Raw genomic sequence first — 14765 nt, 5'->3', positions numbered from 1 at the left:
CAATAAATATTTTGAGGCTCTCCAGCAAATGTGATGACTTCTGAAGTGAAATCATATTGCTTATAATGTTAAAGGAAGCACAATTAACACAGAAAGGGGTTCGCGTTGGAAATGACCAGAAGATGTCTGTCCAGAGAGACGTGCCTTGCTGATGGGAGTATTGCAGCTCCCCAAAGCACCTCTCCTGACAGGCTGACAGGTTAGCTCCATTGCTGCATGGGTGCCATGCATTTTGGCTGGTGACAATGGCAATCCTTTTTACAACAGTTAGCGAGGAAATAGTGTCTCCCTCCACACCCCCATCACCACCACGTTCACGAACACAGAGAGTCTGAGTGGGGCTGTGCAGGAAAGAAGGGAACCAAGCAGACCAATCGCTTAAACCAACCCAGTGGAGAAATCCCAAAGCTGCTAACAGCTTGATGAAGAAACCCCCCTCCTCGTTGTGCAGAGTACCCCAATTCCATACCTGCAGACCCCGTGGGAGAGGGCACGCGGAGAACTATTTCCAGGGCACATCTGCTGTTGTGAGCAGGAGCTGTGTGCATGCTGTGACGTCACTGCACCCACTGCCTGGTATTAAGCGGGAATCATAGCCACACACCACGACAATTCGTTCAATGACTGAGTTCATGGTTGAATGTGATGCTACAACCTTTGTTGGTAACTTGGGTGGATGTCTGTTAAGCCGAAGCTCGCTTCAGAATTCCATTTTAATATAATCGACATTTATTGGAAATATTAGAGGGGGCTCTGTGACTCCAATGAGAGCCATTGCTCAAAGTGGTGAGTCAAGGTCCACCCCGGGAGCTCCCCATGTAAGACAGAACTTGCAGGAATGCAGAATAAAGGTACACGTGGAAACAGAACCCCTCCCCGCCCCCCAGCTCGGAGTAATCCCAGATCATAAAATATAAAGCAAACTTCCATAACATGGACACAATTTGAGGGGGGGGCATCGGAGGCAGGGGAGGACCCCAGAGGGCCCCGGGTGGCCGTTCTCGCCTCATGTAAGTGGGTGAGGAGTCTCTGCCTCGAAGCTGGCTGGTGGCCACTAGAGGCTCAGGGAGAAGTAAAATTTAGAAACCATTGAAATGATGAAGAGGAAGAACCTGGCCAATATCATCTCGGTACAAAAGAATTAATTTAAGTTAGTACAATCCCGGGGGATCCCTCTAATCAGATGCAGGGATGAGAAAAGCAATTGTCAGAATGAGACCGAGAACTTGTTTTATCTGCAGCAAAAGGTTGAGTTTTGGGTAGCAGTTCTAACTTTAAGATAAGAGTGCCATAGAGTTCTATAGCTTTGAAGATACGGGGACAGGGACATCTTGTTATGTAGGTGACAGGGAGGTTTCCCCCACCGGAAGGAAGGGTGAGCCGGGAGTCTCGCTTCGAAAGCTCACCCAAATTGGCGGCTCTCACCAAGTACACGCTGGAATTGGGGGTAAAGGCAGAATCTTCCCTCAGGAAACAAGCTCTTGTTCACATTTCCTATTTTCCCATCGACATGAAAATTGCCCAAGAAATATAGAAATCCTGGGGGTACCTCCCACTTCAACTCATTCCTTTCCCTTTGCTTCTCGTGTTTTAGTTGCCCTGTGTGCGTGCGCATGTGTGTGTGGGAATGTGTGTGTACACGTGCATGTGTACATGTGTACGCCTCGTGTGCATGTGCGTGTGCATGTGTGCATGTGTGTGAATGTGGCTGGACGTGTGCACGCGTGTGCATGCGTGTATAAGTGTGCATGTGTGTCCATGTGCATGTGCATGCATGTGTGTGCCTGTGTGTGTGATGCGTGTCCACGTGTGTGTGCACATGTGTGTGCGCACGCGCATGCCTTGTGTGCCTGTGTGTATACGAATGTGTGTGTGCGTTGTGCACATGTGTGCATGTGTGGGCATGTGTGTCCACGTGCATGTGTGTGCATGTGCGCCTGTGTGCATGCATGTGTGCATGTGCGTGCATATGTGTGTGTGCCTCCATGAAAAATCCTTCGTAAATGTAGGCCATGACCTTCATCGGCTGGAGAGTTGAAGCAAGCGCCTTCCAATACTAGACCCCTCCCTCTTTTGGAACATTTGAGGTTTGTCTTGGGAAGACGGACAGACATTTAATTGCAAATCACCTTCCCCTCTGATACTGACTCCCAGAAAGGAAAACCGGTATGAAGAATAATTTCAACACCACTTGGCTCGCTGAGATTTTAGAATGTGCCCAAGGCTGTTTCAGAGAGAAATCTGTGCATTCGGGTTGCATGGAGACCTGTGTGTCAGCTTATTTGGAAAAGCAAATTACATGTGATGTGCTAGCAGCTAGTTAGTGTGCGAAACACTGTGAAAGCCTGTTGTCACCTTGTTTGTCGACATTACAGCTTCCATTCATCTCACACACACACATTATGCACTGCGACTCACACTGTTACACTGTGGATGGTTATCACCCACTCCCTCACACACCTAAGATGCTTCAAGAGGCTGGGGGCGGGGGGAACCCTCTTTTTCCACTATTAAAATATCTTTGCAGGGGCCAGGAATTGGGGTTGTTGGGATGCGTGATGGTTAATTTTATGTGTCAACTTGTCTGGGCCACGGAGTGCCCGGACATTTGGTCAAAGCTTCTTCTGGGGTGTCTGTGAGGGCGTTTGTGGACGAGTTTAACATCAGGGTCAGTGGGGGCAGTAGAGCAGATCCCGCCTCCACCCCGGCCCTGTCCTATCAGGGGATGAGGACAAACAGGAGATTGTCGTTAGAAAGTGGGGGTCGTAAGGAATTTTCGGGAGATGCCAAAGAAAAGTGATTTTTCTCTGGCTCGTTTTGCTCCAAACTCAGTAATAACTCAAAGTTACACACAAAGACCCCTCGTGCACAGGGGTCTAGTGGATCAGTCTAACGTGTGACCGCCCTTCTTCAGCTGCCCTGGAACAGTCTGCCACCTTCCTCAGTCCGGGGCCCGGGTGCGGACAGACCACCGTGACCTCCCAGGGGCCGTACATCCTGTCTGATGGTCCCTGACCTGATAAGGACCTGATGAGACCCCAAGGACCTTCACCCTCTTCTGAGTAAAGCTTTTGTTCAATATAACAAACTACCTCTTATTTATGAAAGCCTGTTGTTGGGGCTCCTGAGTGGCTCAGTCGGTTAAGTGCCCGACTCTTGATCTCGGCTCAGGTCATGATCTCAGGGTCATGAGTTAAGCCCCACACTGGGCTCTGCGCTGACAGTGCAGAGTCTGCTTGAGATTCTGTCTCTCCCTCCCTCTCTCTCTGCCCCCCCCCCCCACTCTCTCTCTTGGTCTCTCTCTCTCAAAATAAATAAATAAACTTCAAAAAAGAGGGGCGCCTGGGTGGCTCAGTCAGTTAAGCATCCAACTTCAACTCAGGTCATGGTCTCACGGTTTTTGAGTTCAAGCCCTGCGTCGGGCTCTGTGTTGACAGCTCCGAGCTTGGAGCTGCTTTGGACTCTGTGTCTCCCTCTCTCTCTGCCCCCCCCCACTCGTGCTCTGTTTCTCTCTCTCTCAAAAATAAAAAAACATTTTAAAAAATAAAAAGAAAGCTTGTTCTTGTCTAAGAATGGAGTAAGCCTACAAGGAAAGCACATAGAGTAAAAACAGTGAAGAATGGAGCAACCTGACAGGCAACACGGCTCCTGACAGGAGCCGGAGACAATGATTGGGAGTAGGGGTAGGGGTGGGTGTGGTAGGGTGGAAGTAAGGGTGGGTGGAGTAGGATGGAGCAGAGTGGTGTGGAGTGGAACAGAGTGGGATAAGGGTGGGGTAGGGTGGAACAGAGTGGGGTAGGGGTGGAGTGGGGTGAGGTGGAGGTTGGAACTGAGTGGGGTAGGGGTGGGGTAGGTGTGGGGTGGGGATAGGGGTAGAGTGGGGTGGGGTGGGGGTAGGGGTAGAACTTAGTGGGGTAGGGGTCGTGTGGGTTGAGGTGGAACAGAGTGGGATAGGGGTGGGGTGGGGTGAGGTGGAGGTTGGGGTAGAACAGAGTGGGGTAGGGGTAGGGTGGGGAGTGGGGTGGAGTGGGGTGGGGTGGAACAGAGTGCAGTAGGGGTGGGGTGGTGTAGGGTAGAACGGAATGGGGTAGGGGTGGGGTGGGGTGCGTGAGATGGGGTGGAACTTAGTGGGGTAGGGGTCGTGTGGGGTGGGGTGGAACAGAGTGCGGTAGGGGTGGGGTAGGTGTGGGGTGGGGATAGGGGTGGAGTGGGGTGGGGTGGGGTGGAACAGAGTGGGGTAGGGGTGGGGTGGGCTGGGGTGGGGGCAGACGTGTAGCAGAGGTGGATGTGTGGGTAGGTTCTAAATCAAATGCTCTATTACTGCAGAGGAGAGAGTGTTGATTGGGATGAGCCAGCCGTTTAATACTCCGTGGCCTCTCTCTCTTTTTCAATGTTCCTGTGTCTACATCTTAATAACCAATTTGGATTGAAATGCATTCAGTCTAATCTCCCACACGAAGGTCAATCATTACTATGCTACGCCTCACTCTGTACCCAGGACACCTGTTTGGGGGTGGGGGGGCGGAGTAGAGTCCATTTTCTGTTGAAAATGTGAGTCAGAGTCATGCGACAACTGAGCTCTGCAGATACTAGCTCTCGCCACTGCCCCTGTAACCTGTTAGGGCTACAGGTGCCTCGGAGACATCCCCGGACCCTTGAGTTCATTGACGTCCATACTGTCATCTTCCAGTGCTAGAAAAAGTTGGTATGTGAGCCTGAATGTGTGATACCCTCGGATCTTTCTCACCAGAGTAGCACTTTATCATTGAAACGTGCAATATAGAGAAAAACGTGTGGCGTTTCTGGCATTAGTTTATTGATTTTGGAAGGTTCTGGCTCCTTTCGGAGGTCACTTCCTGGGTACTCACGTCTGGAACCAGTAATTTGCCATTCACTCGTCACTGTCACCACAGTGTGGTTGCTGCATTGACCTACTTGGGATCAAAGGAAAGGTCTTTCCGGTTACAGTCAGTGCTGGCCGCCCTTCAGCAATAATAGACACACACCTTCAAGAGTCTGTCCCTGGCCAGTGTCGCAGCTGGCGGATGAATGCCGCCTGCCAGTGCACAGGTAAGATTTTCTCCATCTCCAGAAGAGCAGGTCCCGGTGATCTTAATGCCACTTCCTCATCTGGTTCTCGGGTCTGTCTTCAGAGGTGCCTGGGAGCGTGTCCTTCCATAAATACAGAGTTACGGAACTGTTTTCCAAGGGGAAGAAATAACATTTTGTATTTGTGTGACTGATCTCCCAGGAGGGGAACAATGGAACGTTGTGGATGTGTGGTAAATGAGATGGGTTGTGTTGCGTCCACTGCGACATCCTCAGAGCAGTGAGTGAAGAATCATGAAGGCATTGCATGTGTAGACCATGCATGTAGACGTGGAGTTGACCGTAGGAAGGAGGTGAGGAGATCAGAACTGGGACGGGTAACCTGGGGATGGCTCTGAGTCTTGCCATGTGGTAATAGCACGCCATACCCAATCGCTTAGGAAAGAAAGAAACAGAAGGAGGATGAGCAGAAGAGTAAATGAAGGAGAGCGTTCTGTTGTGTTGTTTCCTAATAAAGTCAAGGGACTGTTTATTTTGGAGAGAGCGCGATCAAACGAGGGAGAAGGGCAGAGGGACAGAGAGAGAGAGAAAGAACCCTAAGCAGGCTCCGTGCTCGGCACAGACCCCGATGTAGGGCTCGATCTCTCATGACTGTGAGGTCATGGTCAAGAGTTGGACGCTCAATGGACTGAGCCACCAGGTGCCCCAGAGTCAAGGGACTTAAAGCCAGCATCCGAGGAGGGCTCCACTGGGCTAGCGCACCTTACCTGTCCTTGTAGTGAGAAGGTATGCTTGGACATCCACGGGCTGCTGCGACTCTTTTCCGAGCTGGCTCTGAGGGCACAGATCCCCACAGGGGCTTTGTACCAAACACAAGTCCAAGCCCCACGCCGAAATGGACCACACACGCGTGAAGAGCAAGAAATAAACGTAAACGGTCACTGCAGACTCACCCACAGACTGCAGTCACCTACCCGGACGTTTATTTGTTCGTTTTGTTTTTATGACACTGAATTCCGTGCAACCACTTGCATTTCCTAGAAGCCAAATCAGAATCAACATCGTGTTGAGACTCACTTCTCACCTGCTCACTCACTCAACTTAGCAGCATACATCCAGGCCCACACAGACGTGATCCTGAAATGGAATTTTGGAGACCGTATCCCATTCCAGGAGAGCAAAACTTTCCTTGCTTCTTCTGTCGATAATTTTAAATATCTGCACGCCACGGGTTTTCAGCAGTATATTTCATCTTGCTGAAAAGCGGTCTTCATGTTATAGGCCATTGAAAGGGCTGTGCAGCTTACATCTGGATATTACATATGGATAAAGCATCTCACCTCCAGACTGGAAAGGCAGCAGCACCAAATGTGGAAGAAATGAGAAACTGTATATTTTCAAGTGCCCAGGAGTGATATAAGCATGCAGACACAGCCAGGGTCTCTGTCCCCCAAAGCTCTGTTCCCATGCCTACCCCTCCCAGGACTCTCCAGCCTCCCCATCCCAAGGTGGGAGAAAGCCAGTTCAGGTTTCTGGCTGTGGCTGGGGGAGTTGTTCCTTCTCTTCAGAAAAAGGAGGGACCAACAGCGGTTTCTTATTGAATTAAAATATGTGCCATCTACACCAGTTAGAAGACCTTGGGCAGGATGCTGGGTCTTTCTCAGCCTCGGTTTCCTTTCTGATCAAACAGAGACAGGATCACCTGCCCCCGGCCTTGGGGTGACAGCGATGGCCACACCAAGGGGGGCTGCCCTTCTGCTCCTCCCTCTACTTTCACTTCTTTGTCTTATCGTTCTTTTTTTTTTTTTTTGCTCTTCCTTGACTCTTTCCTTAAATTTTATTTTATTTTTTTTAACGTTTATTTATTTTTGACAGAGAGAGAGAGACAGAGCATGAACAGGGGAGGGTCAGAGAGAGAGGGAGATACAGAATCTGAAACAGGCTCCAGGCTCTGATCTATCAGCACAGAGCCTGACATGGGGCTCGAACTCACGGACCACGAGATCGTGCCCTGAGCCGAAGTCAGACGCTTAACCGACTGAGCCACCCAGGCGCCCCATATTTTTTTTATTTTTTTCATGTTTTATTTTTGAGAGAGAGAGAGAGAAACAGCATGAATAGGGGAGGGGCAGAGAGAGAGGGAGACACAGAATCCGAAGCAGATTCCAGGCTCCGAGCTATCAGCACAGAGCTCGACGCAGGGCTCGAACCCACGAACCGTGAGACCATGACCTGAGCCGAAGTTGGACGCTTAACCGACTGAGCCACCCAGGTGTTCCTGTTTCATTTTTTTTTAAGTTTTTTTTAAGTTTGTTTATTTATTTTGAGAGAGCACCAGTGGGGGAGAGGAAAAGAGAGAGAGAGAGTATACCAAGCAGGCTCTGCACTGTCAGTGCAGACGCAGATGCAGGGCTTGAACCCTCAAACCATAAGATCATGACCTGAGCTGAACTCAAAAGGCTGACGCTTAACTGAGCCCCCCAGACACCCCTCTTTCTTTAAGTTTTAAAGTAAACTTTTAATATCGAGGTCTAACACGGATGCAGGAAAGAGAACAAATCGTTTAAGTGTCCAGTGAATTTTGGGGAACCCATCCGTGTATCCAGAGCCTACATCAAGAAGCAGATCCTTCCAGCACCCAGAAAATGCCCCCTAGTTCAGGAAACCCATTCACCGCCCCCCCTCCCCACAGAGGTCGCTGCCTTCAGACTCCTCTCCCCGTAGATTAATTTTGCGTGGGTTACAGGCAAGCACTCTGGAGGCTAGCTCTTTTCTCTCCACATTGTATTTATGAAAGTCTCCTTGTTCACCAACTCCATGGCCACACAGCAGGGGTCCGCAAACATTTCTGTAAAAAGGGCCATACGGGTCCCTGTCTGACTCCTCGACTCTGGAATCATAGCGGGAAAGGCAGCCGCAGCCGGTCTGTCAACACGTGATCCTGGTCGTGTTCTGATAAAACTTGGTTTATGGGCACTGAAATTCAAGTTCGGTATCTTTTCCCATGATATGAAACGTTTCTCTTCTTTTATTTTTTTCAAAATATTTTACATTAAAAATGTTTTACAGGCTGTAAGAAGCAGACGGCGTTCGTTTATGCATTCTATGCTTCATGAACATTTTCATTCTGTTTCTGATCCAGAACAAAAAGATTTCAGTTAAAGCTGATACACATAAAAGCCGTGGCAATGATAATCCTACGTCTAAAAGAAAATGAAAGCCATTAATTTCGAAGGAAATTGTATATTTGGGGGAAAAACACTTTTTTTTATCAACATCTAGTATCTTTAAAGCAACATAAAGGCCCCCTTTAGCAAATCCATGAAATTGCCTATCATTTTATTTTCCTATAATAAAATCTGCTTTATCCTAAGCATGATTATTCCTTCTCCAACCCCATCCCCCCCCCCAAAATAGAGAGGGAAATACTCTAATTCGTTTTTGTTTTAATCAGGGGCCTTGCACAGCATTGTTTTGTTATGTGTGCCTTTTCATCTGCCTGGATTTCAAACCACTTACAAAACAATGGCCTTGGATGTAGCAATCTGGGATCCTATTATAACCTCTGGTTTGAATAGCGTCTCTATGATACAGTCCTTTGAATTTTGGCTCTCTGTTGACAAATGAACATCTAAAACACAGCTAATTTGAAAATTGGGGATGGCCTATAAGGATTAATTCATTTAACTTTCTTTTCTCGAGCTACCTCACATTGAAATCCAATAGCTGATAAGAGATAAGACAGGAGACTGGGGGCAGGAAAGAATATCAGTATTCATTCATTCATTCATGCATCCATCCATTCATTCATTCATCTATTCATTCATATATTCAACAAAGATGTCGAGTGACTCCCCCGTCAATACGACATCCGGCATGGTCGGACACACTGCTGACCTTGGCAAATGGGGCTTTAATTAGAGAGAGAAAACAAACTCTTCCAAAACAGTAGAAAACGACGCAAAGCAGGGTATGACTAGGCGACAGATGATCCTTAGAGACAGCCTGCCCTACAAGGAACGCTGGAGACAGCGTTATGGGATAGAGGAGACAAAGAAGGCATCATGGAAAAGGTAAGAGCCGAGCTCTCCTTTTGAAAGCGGAGACAATGTGGATGGGTGTTTCCCAGATAAAACGGTATTCTGAACAGAGGAAATAGAGTGGGCAAAAGAACAGGGGCAGGAGAATGCAGCAAGGCAGGCTCCCTAGCAGAGGAAAATAACATTTGTTCCCCTGCTACTAAGTCGTGTGAGGTCCTTTTATAATTTGTATATCAACCCCTCGCGAGATATATGCATTGCAAATATTTTCCCCGATTGTATGTTGTCTTTTTATTTTGCGGTGAAATCCCGATCTTGAAACGTCTGCCCTTAAGTTCACTGCCACGTTATCCACCAGGGCCGAGACGTGGAAATTACCTAAGTGTCCATCCACGGAGGAATGGATTAAAAACTGTGGTGGCACATTCAATGGAATGTTACTCAGCCGTTGGTTAAAAAGAAAGGAAATCCTACCATTTGCAACAACAGAGAGGGACGTGGAGAATAGTCGGCTGAGTGAAATAAGCCAGACACAGAAAGGCCAATAGCAAGTGAGCTCACTTACAGGTTGAATCTAAAATAATCAAACTCAGGGCACCTGGATGGCTCAGTTGGTTGCGCATCCGACTCTTGGTTTTGGCTCAGGTCACGATCCCCAGGTCGGGAGACTGAGCCCCGTGTTGGTCTGGGCACTGGGTGTCGAGCCTGCTTCAGATTCTCTCTCTCCCCCTCTGCCCCTCTCCCCTGTTCGTGCTCTGTCTCTAAAACAAAAACACACAAAAAAATAAAAGACAAATTTTATGCAATCAAACTCAGAGAAGCAGAGAACAGAAAGGTGGTTGACAAGGGCTGGGGGTGGGGGAAATGGGTATGTGAGGGTCAAAGGTACGAAGCTTCAGTTCTGCAAGATAAAAAGCTCTGGAGAGCTACTGTCCAGCATGGTGCCTGTGGTTGACAATACTGTTCTGTATACTTAAAATTTGCTAAGAGGGTAGCTCCTATTTTAAGCGTTCTTACTAGACACACACACACACACACACATACACACACACTGACGATGATGATGATGATAAGAATACTAATGGAGACAGAAGGGAAATTTGGGAGATGATGTATCTGTCTATGGCCCTGGTGGTGACATGGTGACAATGGTTTTGCTCAGAGTTCTATACATTACATAAACATAGCTTTTTTAAATGTCAGCCCCACCTCAACAGAGCGTTGAACGAGAAAGCAAGCAGCAGCATTAGTGTGCCTGTGCAGAGTAAGAGAAGGAGAAAGGCAGACTGAGGTCAGAGTCTGGTAGGTTTTCAAGGCTGAAGAGTAAAGAATTGTTAAAAGCAATATTTTCAAAATAATTATCCAAAAGCCATGGTAAGGACGAGTTGGGGAGAAAACCTGAAGGCAAGTCTATCGGTTCGAAGCCAAGAGTACAAATACAGATGCGAAGTGATAAAGTCCCAGCAGCTAGGAGAATGGAAACACACAGATATGGGATATATGGCAGTGAACAGAAAGGAGGAATCAAATATTCAGCTCTACATTTTTAAATGTGTATGAGTAGGAAAATGTGGCTGTCGTTGCCAGAAATAGGGAAATCTAGGAAAGGAGCTATTTTAATGGGAAAGGAGTTTGGTTTTTACGGTGAACTTAATCATAAATCCACAATGGTTTCATATTAGATCAAAGCTTTGATTTTCCAACGGAAATTTTATAGTCTAAGGCAGGGGGGTCCAACTCTAGCCTACCGGCAAATCCTGCACGCCGAACACTTTTATGAATAAAGTTTTATCGGAACACGGCTTGCCCATTCATTTACACGTTGCTTCTGGCTGCTTTTGCAACACAACAGCAGATTTGAGCAGCTGTGACAGAGACCATACGACCTGGGAGCTTGAAATGGAAAAGGCTTTGATGTTGACTACTAATGGAAAAAGGGGAAGAAACAGGTACGCTGGGGGATAGAGACAAAGAGCAAAGGTTTTCCAAAGTCACACATACAACCATGGCATCAACAAGGCAATTCAAGCTTTCTGAGACAAGGTAAGGAGATGCCTTGAAAGGGAATCCCAATTCAAATGAAGAAAAGGGAACATACCTGACAACAGGAGGTTTGACTGACTGGTGTGGTCAGAGAGATAATCTACAGGGGCGGGTGCTTCGAAGTTCCCGGACATAATTTTAAAAGATGGGCATCTAACCAAAGATAAGGATAGCAGAGAGAGGTGGGGCTCCAAAAGTACTGCCATGAGGCTGAAGTTCCAACGAGCTAGACTCACAGAGTATAAACAGGCAACACAAAGGACCTTGCAGCCATATTCAGAATCAAAAGGAGAACCAGAAAGACAGAGAGGAGTGCAGAAGGGAGTATGGGCTCTGGCAGGTCTGGGTCTGAATCTAGGTTTGAATCTGGCTTTATCTTTCTCCTCCCAGGTGACCTTGGGGGGATTTCAGACGTGCCTGCGGGGGGACTTGATTGTGGTTTTCGTTTGCAAACTGCTGGCGCTAAGTGTGCTACCTTAGAGACTGATGGGAGGGAAACAGGCTATGCAACAGCGTGGCCGGCAACGAGAGTTCAGTACAGATTTGCTCCTATCGCCAACACCAATTAGGATAAAGTTTAGCTCGAGAACGTTTAAGAAAGGGAAGCATGCATTTATAAAAAATAAATTCTAAAACAGTGTCACCGTAGGAGACGGATATGAAAATTATTTCCCAGCCTTATTGAGATAGAGTTGACAGTCGGAAAGCTGTATATATTTAAGGCTTACAGCTTGATGATTTGACGAACGTGTACTCTAGCATATCCAGCAGAAAGGTCATTTCAAAATACTCGTCTGGCACGTAAAAAGAAACTGGAACATAAGAGGAGAAGAACACTCACCTCTTAGGAAAAACCATCGAAAATAAGGCTGTTGGGCATGGATAAAAGTAGACACGGAGAGCTGTTCAAGGGTCACCCTGGTTTCATGTGGTTGCCGCAATACATCTGGAATCAGTGGGTAGAAGTTATAGGGACAAGCTTCTGATCAGTGAGGTCCACCGCTCGATGCTTGCTGGAGCTTTCTGAAGGACAAATAATTCATCAAATGAGTTCCCACCATGCCCCAGCCCCGCACATACAAGTTCCACACATTACCTCCTTTAATCCTTATACCACTTTGGGGGGTTGAGATTTCTCTCCAACAGAATTCCAGAGGATTGGAGGCCTTCTTAAAAGAACAGGATAAAGTGAATTTGATACAAAATGGTAATAAAATCATAGAATGTGTAATATCCCTTGGCTATGGTCTCCATGACCCTGCCCTAGAGTGCAGAAGAGAACCAAGCACCATCACTAGTAGGGACCCCCAGAGACTGGGGACACGGGAGGAGGCCAGTGCAGAAGTGGAGCATCCTGGGACAGGCCGGGGTGGACATACTCACTCAGGGCTTTTGCCTACAGGAGAGGCCATGACATAAAGTATAGACAACATGAATCCATGAGAAACTCTGTTTATGGATCCTACAGACCTGTCTTCTTGAGAGGAGAAGGAAGAGAATAAAGGTTCTAGAATTTGTTTTAAATGGTTGTGACATACGAAAGAAAGAATGTAGACGACATTTGGGGCTATATTTTCTGCCTTCCCTTTGCTTTCTGTGGGTCAACCAGCCATGTTGCCCTTCACGACTAAAAGGTTCTGGAATTAATGTGTTGTGTTGTTTGCATTGTTTGGTTTTATTATCCATACAAGCGTGAGGCATGGGCCATGGTGTTGGGGGAGAGGGAAGTGTGGCAGGAGAAGGAGCTGACAGGTGCACCTGTCCTCTCCTCCCCCAGGGACTGAGGAGGCTCAGAGCCATTTCTCAAGCGTTTCCATTGGACGGACTGACCAGTCACCCAAAAGCAGGATCATCACCAGACCCCATTCCTTTCGCATTTTCGCTATAATTTCCGTTAGTCCCTGAGGCCTGCCCAACTCCTGGTTGGCCTGTGATTTCCTTCTGCAATCATTTCTTTGCCAGTAGAGTGGGCTCACTTCCCACTCTTCTGGACCAAGAAAGGTGTTCATAACCCTGCCCCTACCGAGGTTGACCCTCTTGTTGAGGGACCAAACCATTTTCTTACGTGACTTATAAAGTGAGCCTCAATATAAGCTCTAGCAGGTAAACTTCAGAAGTGTTCTGAGCTACAGCAAAGTTATTGGGAAGTTGGAAACGATTTGTGCAATCTTCCAAGCAGGCCACTTGGGAGGGCCACGTGTGTTTGGCTCTATGCATTCCACACATCTGCAAAAAAACATCCATCTTTTTCCTTTTTTCTTTTCTTTTTTTTTTTTTTTACAGTCTCATTTTATCCTTCGACTATTGTCAATACGTGGCAGTGTTTCCCTTTTATTTTTGTGAGGAGGTTTTAGCAGCCTTTTCGTCTTGGTGGTGGTCATGGTTAATTGCTCCCTGATCCTCACAAGCAGAGGAAATATATAGGAGCAAAAAAGTGATGTCCCCTTACAGCGGCTTCTTGGAGTAAATATGCACAAAATAATCTGCTGAATGGAGAACAGAAAGAAAGAATTACGTGAGAATGCTCAGGGTGCATGTTGATTACGGACGCATTTATGTTACCCACTTGGGGCCGCAGACGTAGTCACCCTAGCCTGACTCAAAGTGTTGATGAGAATCCTCAAAAAGATTAATGCCCCCAAATATCGCCCAGCTACCTATGGCTGGCACTGAATTTTGAAAGCTGTGACTTTCTTCTGTATTTCCTGTACTCTTTTACAAACCTGTTTATCAAATGTATAGAACACTTTTGTTTATGATAGCTTATGATTAATCATTCACCAAGGACACGAGGCCCTTTGTACCTATTATTGTCAAGCATTTGTTTGGACTGTGTTTGACCCTTTGTACCCAAGTGGTCTGTGTTGGAGCCACTCGAGAACAATCTAGCTGGCCGAACGTGCGAACAGCACTCACTGAAATCCTATGGCTCTGTTCCTATAACATCCCGCCACGTAAGAGAGACCAAAAGCACAGTTCCATTTACAAAATCCAATTGTCACCCTGAGATAAACATACTCACCCTGGGTTACTTCTAAGCACTCTGAAGTGAAAATTTAAACACTATTTTGAGCAACGATGCCCATTTTTGTGACCAAAGGGTGTCTGTGAAGCCTGCCTCTTTGCAAACTACTGGAGTGAGTTGGAGTCAAATCTGTTTTCGTCTCTGCTGTGAGTGTAACGATCAAAGTTCTTCTCAAGTACAGCTCAAGGGAGTAAATCCATACATCTGATTACTCAGTGACCAGAGGATCTTGACTTCCAGAACAATGTCACAGGTCAGAGGAAGAACGGCGTGTTGTTGCGTTGGTAATCATTCACCGTTTAGATGCTTCTTTGGTGAGCGTCTGCCTGAGTCTTCATCTCTCCCAGCTTTGCTCATGCGGTCGACGGACATTCACTGCAAGGCTGGCTGTGTGAAGTACCTTGCAAAAATCAAGTCAGGGTGGTCTGTGGGTTCCAAGGCGGCACAATCTGCACTGGTCATAATGTGCCCGAATTAACTTAAAAACAAGGTTGTAAATGCGTGTGCCATGAGTCTGATACAGATGATCACTGATAAGGGTTGGGAGTAGGGCTATATACTTGTAGTCTGTTAACCTGTCATTCAGAGACCATTTTGCAGAATAAATA

The 14765-nt window shown here is 47.2% G+C and overlaps 1 long non-coding RNA gene across 3 annotated transcripts; it reads right to left on the bottom strand.

Annotated features, from left to right (window-relative positions):
• Positions 1-7736: 7736 nt before the first annotated feature.
• Positions 7737-12714, bottom strand: LOC131519671 (uncharacterized). Of its 3 annotated transcripts, none has more exons than XR_009265737.1 (5): positions 12516-12714; positions 12229-12301; positions 11974-12155; positions 9688-9850; positions 7737-8252 (listed from the first exon to the last, which is right to left on the bottom strand). It is a non-coding gene; the product is annotated as an uncharacterized LOC131519671 (long non-coding RNA). The 3 variants fall into 3 exon arrangements; XR_009265740.1 differs by having other exon boundaries at positions 12229-12298; XR_009265738.1 differs by lacking the exon at positions 12229-12301 and having other exon boundaries at positions 12516-12710.
• Positions 12715-14765: the final 2051 nt, after the last annotated feature.

Source organism: Neofelis nebulosa, chromosome 1 (genome assembly GCF_028018385.1).
Source record: "Neofelis nebulosa isolate mNeoNeb1 chromosome 1, mNeoNeb1.pri, whole genome shotgun sequence".
NCBI classification, from domain to species: Eukaryota; Metazoa; Chordata; class Mammalia; order Carnivora; family Felidae; genus Neofelis; species Neofelis nebulosa.
This window is presented reverse-complemented; position numbering and strand designations above follow the sequence as displayed.